This window comes from Schistocerca cancellata, chromosome 3 (assembly GCF_023864275.1).
Source record: "Schistocerca cancellata isolate TAMUIC-IGC-003103 chromosome 3, iqSchCanc2.1, whole genome shotgun sequence".
Classification (NCBI taxonomy): Eukaryota; Metazoa; Arthropoda; class Insecta; order Orthoptera; family Acrididae; genus Schistocerca; species Schistocerca cancellata.
Window position 1 is genome coordinate 860409107 of NC_064628.1, and position 16794 is coordinate 860425900.

The window sequence follows — 16794 nt, forward strand, 5'->3', positions numbered from 1 at the left end:
CTTCGACGATGAAATGCAACTAGTCTGACACGATAGTCGTCATCGTTTAATAACGCCCGAAATTTTTGATATGTGGTTCGGGCTCTAACGTGAAACACATTTCGTATTAATGAGCCTGAGACACGGGCAAGAATTATGCGCAAAAAAATAGCTTAGCGTATCCCGATAAATCCAGAATCTATGTTTCATTAAATAAAAAAAAACCACTCGGAAAGCACTATTCCCTTCCCACGCCCCGAGAGGCGTGGTGAACGATCATCGATTGCAGATGAGATCCTACGAACCCCATTCTGCATGCCTCACGCTCAGGGAAAGTGCTACCAAATGTTGAAGCCTCTCTCTGTTCACTTCGACGATGAAATGCAACTAGTCTGACACGATAGTCGTCATCGTTTAATAACGCCCGAAATTTTTGATATGTGGTTCGGGCTCTAACGTGAAACACATTTCGTATTAATGAGCCTGAGACACGGGCAAGAATTATGCGCAAAAAAATAGCTTAGCGTATCCCGATAAATCCAGAATCTATGTTTCATTAAATAAAAAAAAACCACTCGGAAAGCACTATTCCCTTCCCACGCCCCGAGAGGCGTGGTGAACGATCATCGATTGCAGATGAGATCCTACGAACCCCATTCTGCATGCCTCACGCTCAGGGAAAGTGCTACCAAATGTTGAAGCCTCTCTCTGTTCACTTCGACGATGAAATGCAACTAGTCTGACACGATAGTCGTCATCGTTTAATAACGCCCGAAATTTTTGATATGTGGTTCGGGCTCTAACGTGAAACACATTTCGTATTAATGAGCCTGAGACACGGGCAAGAATTATGCGCAAAAAAATAGCTTAGCGTATCCCGATAAATCCAGAATCTATGTTTCATTAAATAAAAAAAAACCACTCGGAAAGCACTATTCCCTTCCCACGCCCCGAGAGGCGTGGTGAACGATCATCGATTGCAGATGAGATCCTACGAACCCCATTCTGCATGCCTCACGCTCAGGGAAAGTGCTACCACTCATCATCGTGGTTGCGTCTACTCCAGTATTGAACTAGAGAGAGTTGAAGACATACTACAGAAATGATCCTGTGAAGTATGATCTTAACATTACTTGCGCTTTCTGGGATATTTATGGCCACGACGGGAACGCGTACTATGCGAGAACAATCAACGCCACAGTCTGTTAGTCCAAGTTCGAGCAAATCCGTCTCCATTGAAACATTTTACCATACAAAATATAGTGAACCACAGATTCTTAACGGCATATTTATCCTGTATTCCACACCTGATGCAAAAAATGTGTTCCCCAGTTATAGCGAGGCGCGGCGAGACCGATGCGCCGGGATCTCCGTAGTTCAGCTCCTTACGTTAGATGGCTCGTTTGAGAACAGCTGACTAGGTCCAAAGGTCAATAATCCTCACGGCTCATGTCCTGGGCGTGTGTTTTACGTTCCGAAAGTCGTATATCACCAACATAGCTAAATCAAATTGTGTTACGTTTACGCGTAGAAAAGATTTGCGCAGCCCCGTAAAATTAGTGGATACGATATGTTATGTAATATTTCTTTTTTTAATCGCGTCTCCAAAGTGTTTTGTGACTTATTTAAAGTTTTCTAACCACACATATGTCGTGTGTCAGTTAATTATTTTACTGTAGTGAAGCTTTGTCGATCGTAAATTTGTTTTCTGCCAGCTTTATTAACGTGCTAATGTGTTACTGGTTGCAAAATTACGCTCACGACTATGCACTTGTTTGAAGTGTATTTTGCATCTAACACGATTTCTGTTCACTTTGGGGTTAATGTTTATGTACTGTGCCCACAAATACGAATGCATGATGGCCTATAACTTGTTTCCTTTAGAACAGCAATTAATAGTTTATATGTTTGGATAAACTTTTCAAATTGGTATGTTATGACTGTATTTCTTGTCTTCAGCGAAAATTTATTTGTACTGTAAATATATTACTGCTCTCTATTGTTTATTCCATCCATTTGATTGCATCAGTGGCACAAATGTACCAGATTTGATATTGGACAGTATCTTACAACACAAGATTACACATACTTTTACAATATTAATTTTCCTTGGACCAGTGTTGTGTTGAAGGCTACCAATTATAATTTAATATGCATAGTGCAGTTTTTTTGTTAAGAATTGATGCAGTGTTTGCAAGTATAGTGATTGGCTACTGACAAATGCACTATAACAACTTAACAGGTAGATGCTGTAATAAGCATTTCCTATTTTGGGGCCACAGTCATGTAATAGCCAGCGTAATCCACGCACTTGTGTGAAGCACTGTGTCGAGGTTGCTTCGTGGCTAATGCACCTGACTAACACGCAGGAGACCCGGGTTCAATTACAGACCTTGGTACAAATTTTCACTCGCTGCCTAAGCCTTTATACCCAGAATTTCTCAGGAGAGTTTGCATCTATCTTAAAGTATGTGCCAGCTTCATTTCTTCAGCATCTCCGTGACACACATGTATCACTCTCACAGGATCTACAAAAAAAAACAGATTTACTTAGTGCCTGCAAAGAAATATTTAACTAGTCATTCTTCCCTTGTTCCATAATGAATGAAGCGAGAAGAAATCCTAATGTGTTGTACAATGGAAAGCACTCTCTGGCATGCACCTCACAATCACTAGCGGAGTGTGGATTTAGAAGTATATGTGAGGTGCTTATGTTCTAATAAAACTTTGTATTCATGGGGATCCACAAACGTGAATACGGCTGTAGTAGGCTGTAATATGATATTCATTTAATCGTGCAATTAGCTCATTTCAACTAAGTGTCATTGTCAAGCACATTTATAACAACTGTATTCATGTTATTTCCAAATACCTCTTAATTACAAGTAAAGAAGTAACTTATCTGCAGCAAGTCATATTTAGAAGGCATATTTCATTACATCTACTTTATTTTTAATGTACATGCAAGTATCTCAAAGTTGCATCATACATGGGCTTAATGAGGCGCATGGTATAACTTGAATAAGAATATTCAAGTGCATTTTGCAAAATATACATAGGTTTTCTATTTGAATGAATAAAACTGGACCTATGTCAAAATGGCTTAAGAATCTATGTGAGGTGTAATTTAAGTCAATGGGTGAGGAACAACAACATCTGCAATTTTAAATGAATTTTTACTCAAGATGTACATATGTCTGAAACTGCCTCATGGAGAATTTATACTTGACAGATAAATACAGCATAGTTTCATTTGAAACAAGTGACTAGATTCTTTAAAGAACATAGTTAGTAGGATTAGGAGAATAACATGCCAAATCCGATTAACCGTGGCCGACCCTGCATAACTGCAGGACAATGCAGAAGTGATAGATAGGAGAATAACATTGGCCATTATTCTATAAGCCTATTGTTACTATCCATTTAGATTAAAATGGCTTATGTATATTTTGAGCATGCCAAAAAAATATTTGAGGTGACAAAAAAGTTATGTTCCTCCTCTCATACAGTGAACCCTTAACTATAATGAAGGAATGCTGCAGCAACTAGACATAAGTTACTAAACTTTGTGATTTATTGCAAATCTCAGAATTTTCTCTTTTATGGGGGTAACTAAAACAAAGTTATTAATAATAGTGTATAATTAGGACCAAATGACAATAAAATGTTATGCTTTGCCCTTAATGTAGAATTTTTGAGTTATCTCATCTACTCAAAGCTCATTGCATTAAAACTATTGCAGCACTATTCTGGCCTTGTGGACAGAAAAATGTTCTGTTGGAATGGAATGTGTACTCCGTCACTCATTATATACTGTAAAAAGGCTGATATTTAATCCGCATCTTAACTACAGCAGTTTATTATTGTGCAGAAAATGTTAAAGGTCATGGTGGAAAACAGAGCCATTAAGCGACCAATTTCTTAGTAGTTAAGTTATTGGTGCCGATAATATAATTGTTGTTCTCGGCAACCTCTCAGATGCTGCTGAGGGTCTGATTAAGGTTCCTATGGAGTAATATTACTGCTAATGGCTTGTATACATTGGAGATGTTATCCAGGTGTTCTCTGAGACCACAGTACATTCTACCTTGAATATTCACGTGCTGTAGCATACAGAATCAAACAAATAGGTTTCTTTGTCCCAAGGTACAGCCACCCTATTCTCTCAAATATTAATGTCTAGCAGTGCCATTATGTCAGGTGTTCCAAAATCAACATTGGGTTTTTACAGCTTTGTACCATTTACTACATTCAATTTACAATTAAAAGTAAGACAATCCATGAAAGAGCAACTCAAACAGTTTTTTTACAAGTGTTCAACATGATGACCATTCTTCATACTGCACACATCGTGTCGATAGTGGAGTTCTTCCCAAATCTTGGTCAGTTTATCTGGAGCAAATGTTGCAAAAACTACTTCAATACTGTTCAGTAAGCCATGCAGATCAGCTGGTAGCGGAGCCACATGTACACAATCCATTATGAGCCCCAAAGAAAAAAATTACATGGCATCAGACCTCCAGAATTGAATGTTTCTTGAACCAGATCCCGGCGAAAAGTTTATAGGCCTTTCTTTTTCGGTGAAATAACTTAACTGGCATTTCTTATCTTGATGCGCTACAACTATGGCTCTTTCCTCAATTGGAATAAGCCGAACCACAGAAAGAAGGTGTACCAACTAACTAGCATATCTCAGCAAGTGATTGATTAAACGACTTTATACCTGACCGCTGGATTGGACACAAGAGGTCAGATTACTGAGCTTGTTTTGTGTGGTCTCCATGTTCAGCTGGTATGACCCCATGATTTTTATATTTAGTGGTTCATAAAGGATTATATGTATCTGCATCCACTATCAGCTGGTCTACCCAATTTAAGAAATAGGATTGAAGCAGTTATTGCTCCAAACATATTGATTGAAGTCTGGGAAGAACTCTACTATTGGGTCAATGTGTGCCATAACATTGAAAACTTGTAAGAAAAACTTCGCGTGTTCTGGTTCATTTGATGTGTTATGAATAATTTTAAGTTGATTGTAATAAATTCTCCAAAGCCTTGGAGGGATATGAAAGGGATATGAAATGAAATACTCACATAGCGTCAACTGAAGGTAAAGCAGAAAATTCCTTACGAAACACTTATACAACCTATCCTAGAATAATACTGCTCAATTGTATGGGACACAGAAAATAAGACTAACAGCAGATATTAAACGTAGCACAAATAGTCACAGATTCGTTTGACTCATGGGAGAGCATCATGGAGGTACTGGAAAAACTGCACTAGCAGACAATAGAAGCAAACTATCCTCGTGAAAGCCTACTTTCAAAACTAGGTTTAACTGAGGTATCTATGAATGTACTACCAGATGTACAAGTATGAATTGTGGATTTTTTTTTGTCTAAAAAATGTTAAACTCAGAAGAATGATAAACAATGCTTTATTCAAAATATGCTCCATCATTTGTGAATACCACACCAGTAAAAACTTTCCCTTTTTGCTGTGAATCATCAACGCAAACAAACAGTAATAGGAAGGAGCCAAGTCGGGTGAGTAAGCAGCATGGGGTAGAACATCCCAGCCAAGTGCTTCCACTGTGTCGCAAACCAGTTTTGCCTTACATAAAGGAGCACTATCATGAAGAAAAATGACTTTGTGTCACCTCTTGTGGTACTGTGGCGTGTTTCCAAGCACCGAACAGTTCCAGTTGGTCAAGTGTTGTTGGTAAATTAACCATTTTCCCAGGTTTAAACAGCTCATAATAGACCGCACCCCTCTGATTACACCAAACACAGAGCATCGTCTTTCTGCCAAAGTGATTCGATCTTGTGGATGATGTGGATGCTCTGCCTGGGACTACCGATGATTTTTTGCACTTGGGTTCTCAAAATAAATCCAGTTTTCATTCCCCTGTAACTGTATGATGCAAAAATGACTTTTTTTTTGTACCAAGTGAGCAAAATCTCTCGTGTTTTTGCACTTCTCCATTTGACTGTCAGTCAGTGGTACCCATCTACTGGTCTTCTGAATATTTCCCATCTGTTGTAGCCAACTGGAAACAGCTTGTTGACCTATGCCCAATTCCTTGGTGAATGGTTTTTGTGTTTGTGAATGATCTTCACTCAACAATGCTTCTAATTCCACATCTTCATAATTTTTGGTGGTTTTCCATGTTCCTTGCTTGCAACATTGAAGTTGCCATTTTTGAAGCACCAAAACGATCATGCACATGTATCTTGTAAAGAGCATGTTCAGAATAAGCTTCTTGAAGTAATCGGTATGATTCAGTGGCAGTTTTCTTCACAGGCAAACAAAAAATTAGTTCTGTACGTCAATGCTCTTTGTTCGGTATAAATATTGCCATATTGAACACAACACCACAACACTACGCACACACTTTCTCAATTTATCACTCGTGCACATCTGTCAATTGTTGATGACACAACAAAATAGTGCAGTGTCAAATCTTGATAGCACAAACTGCACTGGTGTGACATCTGAAATCCACATTTCATATTTCTACACCTGATACAACTGACTACATATCTCTGCTATAGGGACAATGAAGACCACATTAGATTAGCTACAGCATGGATAGATGCACTTTAGCAATCATTCTTCCCATTCTGCATACGCAAATAGAACAGGAAGAAGATCTATAGTGAGTGCAACTAGTACCCTCTGTCATGCACTTCACAGTGGTTTGTGAAGTACAGACAGAGATGTAGAGTCTGGAATGAGTTTCATCCAAACTGATGAGAGTATACAGGAGACTGGTTCACAAAATAAGCAGCAAAACTGATGTATTAGCTGCTGAAGTTGCATCAAATTGACTAGCTTGCAGTTGATTGGATTCCACATAAATTATTTAATAACGTACTATAAGTGCATATTGGGTGGCTTCCTAGAGGAAACCATGGAGCTTTGAGCTTTTGATAGCTGTACCAGGAAATAGTCTTCATATTACAGAAAAAATATCACTCAAGCTATTTGTTTACATTAAAAGTTGCTATTTTCATGTAAATTACATACTAGTCATCTAATTTGGATAAACAAGTAGTTATAATTACATGAATTACATTACATACAAATTACATTACATTAAAGGGAAGATAAAACAAAGTATCTCAGAGAGAGACTGATGAAAATTTATTACATGTAAAACATTGCACTTGTATATGAAGGTCATCTAAACTGTTATTCTACATCACTACTTTTTCTAGTAAGCAGAGCTCTTTCAATTAATTTTAGTACTGAGCCTAATATAATTTAAACATGAAGTTATCATATGTTTCATAGCAGAATAATGGAAAACACTGTTGTTTCAGAATACCCAAATGCTACATTTTTAGAGAGCATTTTAACACTAACACTAAATTGTGATTCACACAGTGCTCTAGAAAGTACAGCAAGGTTCATTTTCTCTAAGGACACATATTGAGAATTTGTCTGTGTGTATTGACAGTCTGTAACAATAGATCTTCCCATCCCTAACTATAAGCTTTTCTCTGGAAACAAAAACTTGTTAAACTATGAGTCACTCTATCCAGTCATTGCCATCTGTCTGTTGACACTAGAAATGGGTACTGTGTGATTGCAACCTGTTCGTTACACAGCCTTCTGATCAATCCCTTGTCCTCAACTCATGTGAACACTGCTAGCTGACCTCTGATCTAATGCCATGCATGTGGCACGTGTGCCTGTAATGTGTGCCCAATATCAGTGGTTGTGGCGTACAACAACATCTTTTCATGTTCCTGTAACCATAAATATAAAGGATTTCGGCCAAGTTATTAGGGAGGCCCTTATAATGAACCACCTGAACCAATAAATTGCTCAAACATTTGGGTTAGGTACTAATTTCCACAAGGTGTAGAAAATGCTCTATTCTACCAAAAATACATTCATTGTCTTTCTTCCTACAGTTATACAATTTTCAGCACTGCGGGTAATTTGTAGTACAGAAGCTGTAGGAAAACAGTTCCTGTCCATGTGTTAGGCAGAGTGCAGGCCCCACAATCCCTGATCTTATATTGATACTACAGTGAGCTTGTTGACTTGCTTCCATGATTGACTGAGAATTGGCACCCCACACACACACACACACACACACACACACACACACACACACAGAGAGAGAGAGAGAGAGAGAGAGAGAGAGAGAGAGACAATATTATGAGAAGGAAAGTTGCTACTCGCCATATAGTGGAGATGCTGAGCATCTCCCCTATATGGTCGAGTAGCAACTTTCCTTCTCAAATATTGTTACATTCCATCCTGAATTTTCCACTGTTTGATATTAGCATTATGAGCACTTCTGCAACAGAGAAATCTGGTAACAATGAACATAAATTTGAATGTTAGGAAGTGTTTTCTGACAGTAAGTGTCTGGACTCAGAGTGAAACACTATAACAAAGGTTGAGAAAAACCCATCTATTTTTTTAAATAGACCTACCCAGTGGGGTTATATATTGTTTTGGGACTTTTTCATATTGACAATTAAATAGTTAAACTGAAATTCTTATGATTGAGAAGAAATTGTAATAGAATACAATGAAGAACTCCCTGCAAACATTAGCAGTATCTTGGATAATGTTATAATTTCTTCTCCAACAACATACAGAGGTTTGTAGAGACCTGGACTTTCTTCAAGCAGACAGCACAGATACTGCACAAGGAGGAAAGGAACAAGCACTAAAGGCTTTCCACCACCTTGCTAATATGTTAGATCCAAGATTCAGAGGAACTAGATTAACTGCTGAAGAAGAAGAAATGCAGAAAACTGGCTCAGAGATGCATCCAGAGTGGATTGCCAAGTGTTTCAAGCTTTAGGATTGCTGATTCTGTTTCTTTTCCTGCCACTATGTTTTGATGCAGTCGTAAAACAGTTCCATCCCAACAAGTGGTGGAAGATAATGGAACAGTAAACAGCAAAAACAAGGAAACTTACCACCAGGATTTATTACTTTTGTGAAAAGTCTCATTTCTTGCCCTTCGAGCACTGCCTCCATTGAGAGAACCTTCTACATCTATGGACTTGTTTGGTCAAAATTAAGAAATAATTTACGAGAAAAGAGAGAAAAGAAATTAGGGAAGACCTATAAATTGCTGCATGCTTAAAAAAAGGACTAAATTGTAATTTGCAGTCATTACAATTCAGCATCAAGTTAAAATCTTTTTTCAGGACGTGTTAACATTGTTTAACTGTGTTTCTTATATTGTAAAAAAAGTTAAAATACAATATTAATAAATAAAATTCTTGTGACAGGAAACACTTGCCTTTGGCAGCAATGATGGCTCTTTTTTAATTTGTGTAAAGTTAACTATGTAACATTTTTTATGATAATTAAATATTCATAATTAAATACAGTTGGATTTTATTTATTTTCTTTTTAAAACCCTCATGGTGTTTTTGGGTCACGTTAAATTACAACTCTGAGTGCACAGGAGTGAAATGTGGATGATAAATTGGTTCAGACAGGAAGAGACTAGAAGCTTTAAAAATGTGGTCTACAGGGGATATTCGAAAGCTAGATGAATATATCAAATAACTAATGAAGATGTATTGAGTACAACTGGAAAGAAAATAAATTTATGGCATAACCTGACAAAATGAAGGATGTTAGTAGAACACTTCCCGACGCCTACTGGTACAAATGTATTCTGAAGTGGTGGTTTTGGGGCTTATGATATTGCACATGTGGTACATTTCTGCAGAAACTGTGATAAAGTAATAATTTACTTGTGTGAGTATGTGGAATGCAGACTGTGAGAGGTCTACCCCATATCCTTGTCTTTGTTGCAAATGACCACATTTGAAGTCCATGGAAACACCTACCGAACCTTTTCTAGACATGCGCACACAATAAGTGTCAACTGATTTACACGATTCTCTGTATGGAAAAGACAACTTCAATGTTCACACTTCACGGGATACATAATTTTGTTCTGAATTAGAAGGATATTAAAAAAGGTTAATGTAGCAGACTGTTTTAACTGTTATAACTGACGTCAGCATCATGGTCAGTGGAATGAGAGAGAGAGAGAGAGAGAGAGAGAGAGAGAGAGAGAGAGAGAGAGAGAGAGAGTGTTGCAACCAGGGTGGCTTGGTACTTACAGGAAATTTTGGACATAGCCAGACCACAGGATAAGACAGCAAAAGATTGATCTGGGTGTGGGTCAATGAATTTTATGTAAGTTGCACTACATTTTTGTACAAAACCCCATGTCTTACAAGCTGAGTGACATGTTCAGAACAGAGAGAGTACTGTTTGCTCCTCTCACATTTACTTGAAGAATCATTAAGTTTATCAACAGCTCTGACTGAATATCTTTTCCTTTCTGCTCTACATAGTTGTAGGGAGAATGAGGCAAGTAGGAGTGGATGCATGTGAGGAATGATTCTGAGTTGTTATTGAAGTTCATTATTATTATCTCCCCCCCCCCCCCAAATCAACTGGTTTGTGGCAATGTTGTTAACTTGCCCAATTTACTTTCAATGCATTGATTATACTTTATTTTAGTTTTACTGAACTGAATTTCAGGACAACTTTCGAACTTGCTATATTAATTTCTTTCATTTGTCATGCAATTTTTGCAGTTTCAGGAATAATCATAAAACACTTTTGTTTTTAAGTATGAGACACATATAATCAGTTTATTGGTAACTAGATATTATTGCCAGGCTCAATCTCTGTAGAAAACAGCATTATCCATAACCTTATCTGGCCTGGAGATATCACTCATCAGTTTTACAAGCAGGATCTTGCAGTGACATTTGTTTCCAAGGACATGAGGCAGAGTGTGACTACCACAGCACATTCTACACGAAACATAATTATGAAATGTTTTCATCTACATCTGCGTGATTACTCTGCTATTCACAATACAGTGCCTGGCAGAGGGTTCAATGAACCACCTTCAAGCTGTCTCTCTACCGTTCCACTCTCGAACGGCACGTGGGAAAAACGAGTACTTAAATTTTTCTGTGCAAGCCCCGATTTCTATTATTTTATAGTGATGATAATTTCTCCCTATGTAGGTGGGTGTCAACAGAATGTTTTCACAATCGGAGGAGAAAACTGGTGATTGAAATTTCATGAGAAGATCCTGTCGTCACGAAAAACACATTTGTTTTTAATGATTGCCACTCCAATTCATGTATCATGTCTGTGACACTATCTCCCCTATTTCGTGATAATACAAAACAAGCTGCCCTTCTTTGTACTTTTTTGATGTCATCCGTCAGTCCCACCTGATGCGCATCCCGCACCGCACAGCAATATTCCAGAACAGGACGGGCAAGCTTGGTGTAAGTAGTCTCTTTAGTAGACCTGTTGCACCTTCTAAGTGTTTTGCCAATGAATCACAGTCTTTGGTTTGCTCTACCCACAATATTATCTATGTGATGGTTCCAATTTAGGTTATTTGTAATTGTAATCCCTAAGTATTGGCTGAATTTACAGCCTTCAGATTTGTGTGACTCACCGCGTAATCGAAATTTAGCCGATTTCTTTCAGTACTCATGTGAATAACTTCACACTTTTCTTTATTCAGGGTCAATTGCCACTTTTTGCACCATACAGATATCTTATCTAAATCATTTTGCATGTCGTTTTGATCATCCAATGACTTTACAAGACGGTAAATGAAGCATCATCTGCAAACAATCTAAGACGGCTACTCAGATTGTCTCATCTGTCGTTAATATAGATCAGGAACAACAGAGGGCCTATAACACTTCCTTGGGGAACGCTGGATATTAGTTATGTTTTACTCGTAGACTTGCCATCTATTACTACGAACTGTGACCTTTCTGACAGGAAATCATGAATCCAGTCGCACAACTAAGGCGATACTCTGTAGGCACGCAGTTTGGTTAGAAGACGCTTGTGAGGAACGGTGTCAAAAGCCTTCTGGAAATTTAAAAATATGGAATCAATTTGACATCCCCTATCAATAGCACTTATTACTTCATGAGTATAAAGAGCTAGTTGTGTTTCACAAGAACAATATTTTCTGAATCCATGCTGACTATATGTCAATAAATCGTTTTCTTCAAGGTATTTCATAATGTTTGAATACACTATATATGTTCCAAAACCCTACGGCAAATCGACGTTAGTGATATAGGTCTGCAATTCAGTGGATTACTCCTACTTCCCTTTTTGGGTATTGGTGTGACTTGAGCAATTTTCCAGTCTTTAGGTACAGATTTTTCTGTGAGCGAGTGGTTGTATATAATTGCTAAACATGGAGCTATTTTATCAACATACTCCGAGAGGAACCTGACTGGTATACAATCTGGACCAGAGGCCTTACCTTTATTAAGTGATTTAAGCTGCTTTGTTACACCGAGGATATCTACTTCTATGTTTCTCATCTTGGAAGTTGCTCTTGATTGGAATTAAGGATTATTTACTTCATCTTATTTGGTGATGGAGTTTTGGAAAACCGTGTTTGATAACTCTACTGTAGTGGCATTCTCATCAGTGACTTCACCGTTGTTATCGCGCAGTAAAGGTATTGATTGCGTCTTGCCACTGGTGTGCTTTATATACGACCAGAATCTCTTTGGGTTTTCTGCCAGATTTCGAGACAGAATTTCGTTGTGGAAATTATTAAAAGCATCTCACATTGCAGTACGCACTATATTTTGAACTTTGGTAAAACTTTGCCAATCTTGGGGATTTTGTGTTTTTTTAAATTTGGAATGCTTTTTTCGTTGGACGATCTGACCCATTTTGTGTACCATGGGTAATCAGTACTATCACTTATTAATTTATGTCGTATATATCTCTCAATTGCTGTCAATACTATCTCTTTGAATACATTCCACAACTTTTCTTCACTTACATGATCAGATCGGAAGGAGTGAAGACTGTCTCTTAAAAAGGCGTAAGGCGTAAGTGAAAAAAATCATGAAATTTCACATTTAAAAAATATTATTTTTTGTGTTTTTGAACTTCCACTGCTATGAGTGTGAATCCTGAATCCTTCCTGGTCATGCTGACAAAGTTTTATGAATTTATTTGTAAAAGTATAGACAGTGCAAATTGAAATGTCTCCTCCTCGAAGTCGGCCCGTTTGACGTCCTACCCCCTTAAGAACATTTTTATCAGTTTTTTTAAATAGATATACTTTGCGTTTCATCCCAATACTCTGTTCTATTGGTGCCCAAGTACAGAAGTGGTTAAATCAGCTCAGAAGCACATTTGTAATTACAACCCTTGCTGTTGGCTTTGTCCTGTACAAGTGGGTGAAAGTCTTAGGCATCGGCAGCTTGAAGCAAATCACTTGACATTATTATTTTTGTAGCATAATAATGTCGTTAATTGCCAGCAGTTCAAACGTATGGTGAATAATGGTACCACTTATGGAAATCATAGCAAGGGAAGAAACGACAGGTGCACTCAGTATGTATGCCTCAAGATCTTATTCAACATACCAAAGAGATTGTTCTGGCAGCCATTTAGCGAACAGGCTGCAATCAACTGCAGATTGTGGCACACTTTGGAACAAACAATGCCTGTGATTTGGGCACCGGTTTCATACTTTGATCATTTCAGTGACTGGCAAAGCACGTTGGGAAGACCAGCTTTACTCACAAGAGTTTCAATGAAGCCCAGACCCTGGAGCACTGTTCCCAGAACAGATCGTGGCCTCCTGCTTCCAAGCTGAGTGGAACTTCGAACTTTGGACTTAGAAGATTCTGTAACAGGCTAGGATGCAAGTCATTGTGTTGAGAATTGTAGGTTTCCTCCAAATGGGTCAGGTGTGAACTACACAGTTTTTTTATTTTTATGTTACGGTTGGGTGACAATCCATTAAATATAGACAAAAACAGCTGTAGGGGACCCAGAGTAAGAACCAAACATAAGCATCCCCCCCCCCCCAACCTCCTCCTGTGGTTTACTGTTGTAGCATTAGCTACGAACTGCCAGAAATTGGACAAAATTCAGTTTACAAATAACAGCCATAAATTACAAGTAACTGAAACAGGACAATTTGAATTTAACTGTAATTAATTACATATATAATTTACAACAGAATTTTTTTTAAAACTTAAAAAGTTCTTTTACTGAATAAAAACACTGTTCCATCACAAATTGCTTAAGGTTACATTTAAATGTATTTTTATGTCGCTGCAGTTTTAACTCACTAGGGAGACTGCTGAATAATCTAACTGTTACTTGTGAAGCACTTTGCTGATACAATACTGTTCTACATGGAGACAGGTAGATATTACTCATGCTTTTGTGTTGTGTCTATGGATATGCTTTTTGTTGTAAATGTCCAGTACTGTTTAAAAGATACTTGTTTGTGTTGTTTGCACACAGGATACACTCATATACGTAAAGGCCTGGCAGGCTCATTATTTTCAGCTGCATGAAATGTGTATGTTTCCAGTTTCTTTAGGAAGTTCTTTCACATGACAATTCTATTTTAAATTTTCTTGTACCAATATCCCTAGAATTTAAGTTTCAGTAATTTGTTGTCAAGTTATGGTATTACATCAAATTCTTCTACATGTGGAGAAGAGTGGAAATTCATAAAGATAGTTCTTTCTTTATTTATTATTATCATGTCTTTTTGAAACCAGCTAGAAACTAGACCTCAGAGATTTTTTCAGCAGCTGCTACTACAATGCTGGTGTCATAAGCAAATAAGATTCATTCAAATCATCAATATTAGGCACAGAAAGCCGATTAAAACCTGAACTTGACAGTAGTGAGATTTTGAGGAAAATGTAAGCATATATCGAAAGTATGGGCTAATGGGAAATGCTGGTGCTGTATTTTTAGCAGTTGTCAATAAATGCAAATCCACCAAGATACAAATTGAAACTGCATTCGAGATTGTTTTGGTGATACTCAAGGACTACCTACAAGTGGGAATAAATTTATAATTGGAACTTTCCATCGAGCTCCATTCACACCAGGTGTAATCAAAATCTTTAGGAAAAAACTTCAGTTTGCTAATCCGTATATTCCCCAAGAATTATACAATTATCAATACTGGAGAAGACATTAATCATCCAACAATCAATTTGGATAGTTACAGTTTTGTAAACAACAGACATGAGAAGATATCCTGTGAAATATTATTATATATCGACTCATGATGTGAGTATATTGGATCTCAGGGTTGCCACAAGTTTCCGCAGGTGAAATTCCCTAATATTTTCCTGATTTTCAGACAAGTTTTAGCATTTTTCCCTAACAAATTTTGAGATCTCAAGGGTAAGTAAAGACATAAGTTGACAAAAAATGTAAGAACTTCTGTATTTCTGCCACGTGTGAGCAAAAATCTTAAGTACTAACATCAACATATTTTGTAATGAACTGTTTTTATTTGGAGAAGGCAAATCAAATGGTACATATGCAAATCCTTGGAACACAAGACAGATTTGAATTACCTTTGCATTGATTTCAGAAATAACCTCAGAAAAACGTAGGCCTCTTGGAAGAAGTGTATAAGGCAGGGAAGAGTTATGTAAACCAACACTATAGGTGACCACTAACAATATGTTGGTTCTATTATGTTTGTTATTGTCAGTTATAACCCACAGTGTTATATCTGTTATTTTACAATTATTGTGTGATTTTTCTTTTGAGAAAAAACAGTTTTTTTATTTTTATGTTACGGTTGGGTGACAATCCATTAAATATAGACAAAAACAGCTGTAGGGGACCCAGAGTAAGAACCAAACATAAGCATGGATTTAGCCTCCAAACCGCCAGCAACAGCCACTATTTTCTTCTTCTTCTTATTGTGCATACTCTCTAATACATAAACTACTTTCAAAGTGCCAAAATCTACTAGAATAAATAAAATTTCTATAAAAGTCACACTGTATGTACTGTAGTAAGACAGTTGCAATTCCTGAAATTTATAGCCCATGGCCTCAGGCCTGCTGAGTAGCACCTCGGTCCTGGGTCCACGGATAACACAAAACCCACCACATTATGCCACACACAGACAGACGTGGCCCACGGGCAGATCGGTGAGGCTAGGTCCGCCGGGCACGGCCTGCACATTAGTGGGAAATGATGGGCTTCAGATCGGCAGGCCTGATCTGTTACACATACCCGCAGAAATGGCCTGCAGTTTTGGTCTGTGGCGAGAATCCACTCGTGTGGCCAGCTTCTCACATGTCAGAGACAGCATGTTTATGAGATGAGACCGCAGTGAACAATCCGTGCAACAGATAACATGCGCAAATACTCTGAGAATCAATACTAATGAGTATAGACAGCAACTCACCGTAAAGATGATAGCTCAGCTGCAGACAGGCACTTAACAAAGGCACACTCTTAGAACAAAATTTTCATCCATTGCCTTTGTCAGAAACTGAGAGAGAGAGAGAGAGAGAGAGAGAGAGAGAGAGAGAGAGAGAGAGAGAGCGTGCGCGCGCACGCACACACACCCACAAAAATCACTCAGACACAACTCGTGCACACATGACCACCTTCTCCGGTTGCTGCGTCACTGAGAATTAGATCCAAACAAACCACTCATCACACCTCCCTGCCTCTCATTGGCAGCTGCTAGGCTGCACATGCACATTCTCAGCTGCACCCAGCCAGTGACGAAGCATGACATCTCAGCAAACAAACCATTTCATTTACTGAGACGAAAACGAGATTTTTCTGGTGTTTTTTTTTTCTTTCCAAATTTCCCTGATTTCCAGAACTTGTGGCACCCCTGGTATCTAATAGCACAAGGAAGAAGCCAAAGGAGGGGTCCAGGGGATCCCCCCCCCCCCCTGCACTATCTCCTACAGTTCTATTTGTCATGTTGATTTTCAGTCA

General features: G+C 38.0%; 1 non-coding gene and 2 pseudogenes across 1 annotated transcript; all 3 read right to left on the reverse strand.

The window, feature by feature from the left end:
- Positions 1 to 207: 207 nt before the first annotated feature.
- LOC126178576 (small nucleolar RNA U3) lies at positions 208 to 321 on the reverse strand (annotated as a pseudogene).
- A 233-nt stretch (positions 322 to 554) lies between these two features.
- LOC126178578 (small nucleolar RNA U3) lies at positions 555 to 668 on the reverse strand (annotated as a pseudogene).
- Positions 669 to 896: 228 nt separating this feature from the next.
- On the reverse strand, positions 897 to 1104 carry LOC126178497 (small nucleolar RNA U3). The gene has a single exon (XR_007536389.1). It is a non-coding gene; the product is annotated as a small nucleolar RNA U3 (small nucleolar RNA).
- Between the last annotated feature and the right edge of the window lie 15690 nt (positions 1105 to 16794).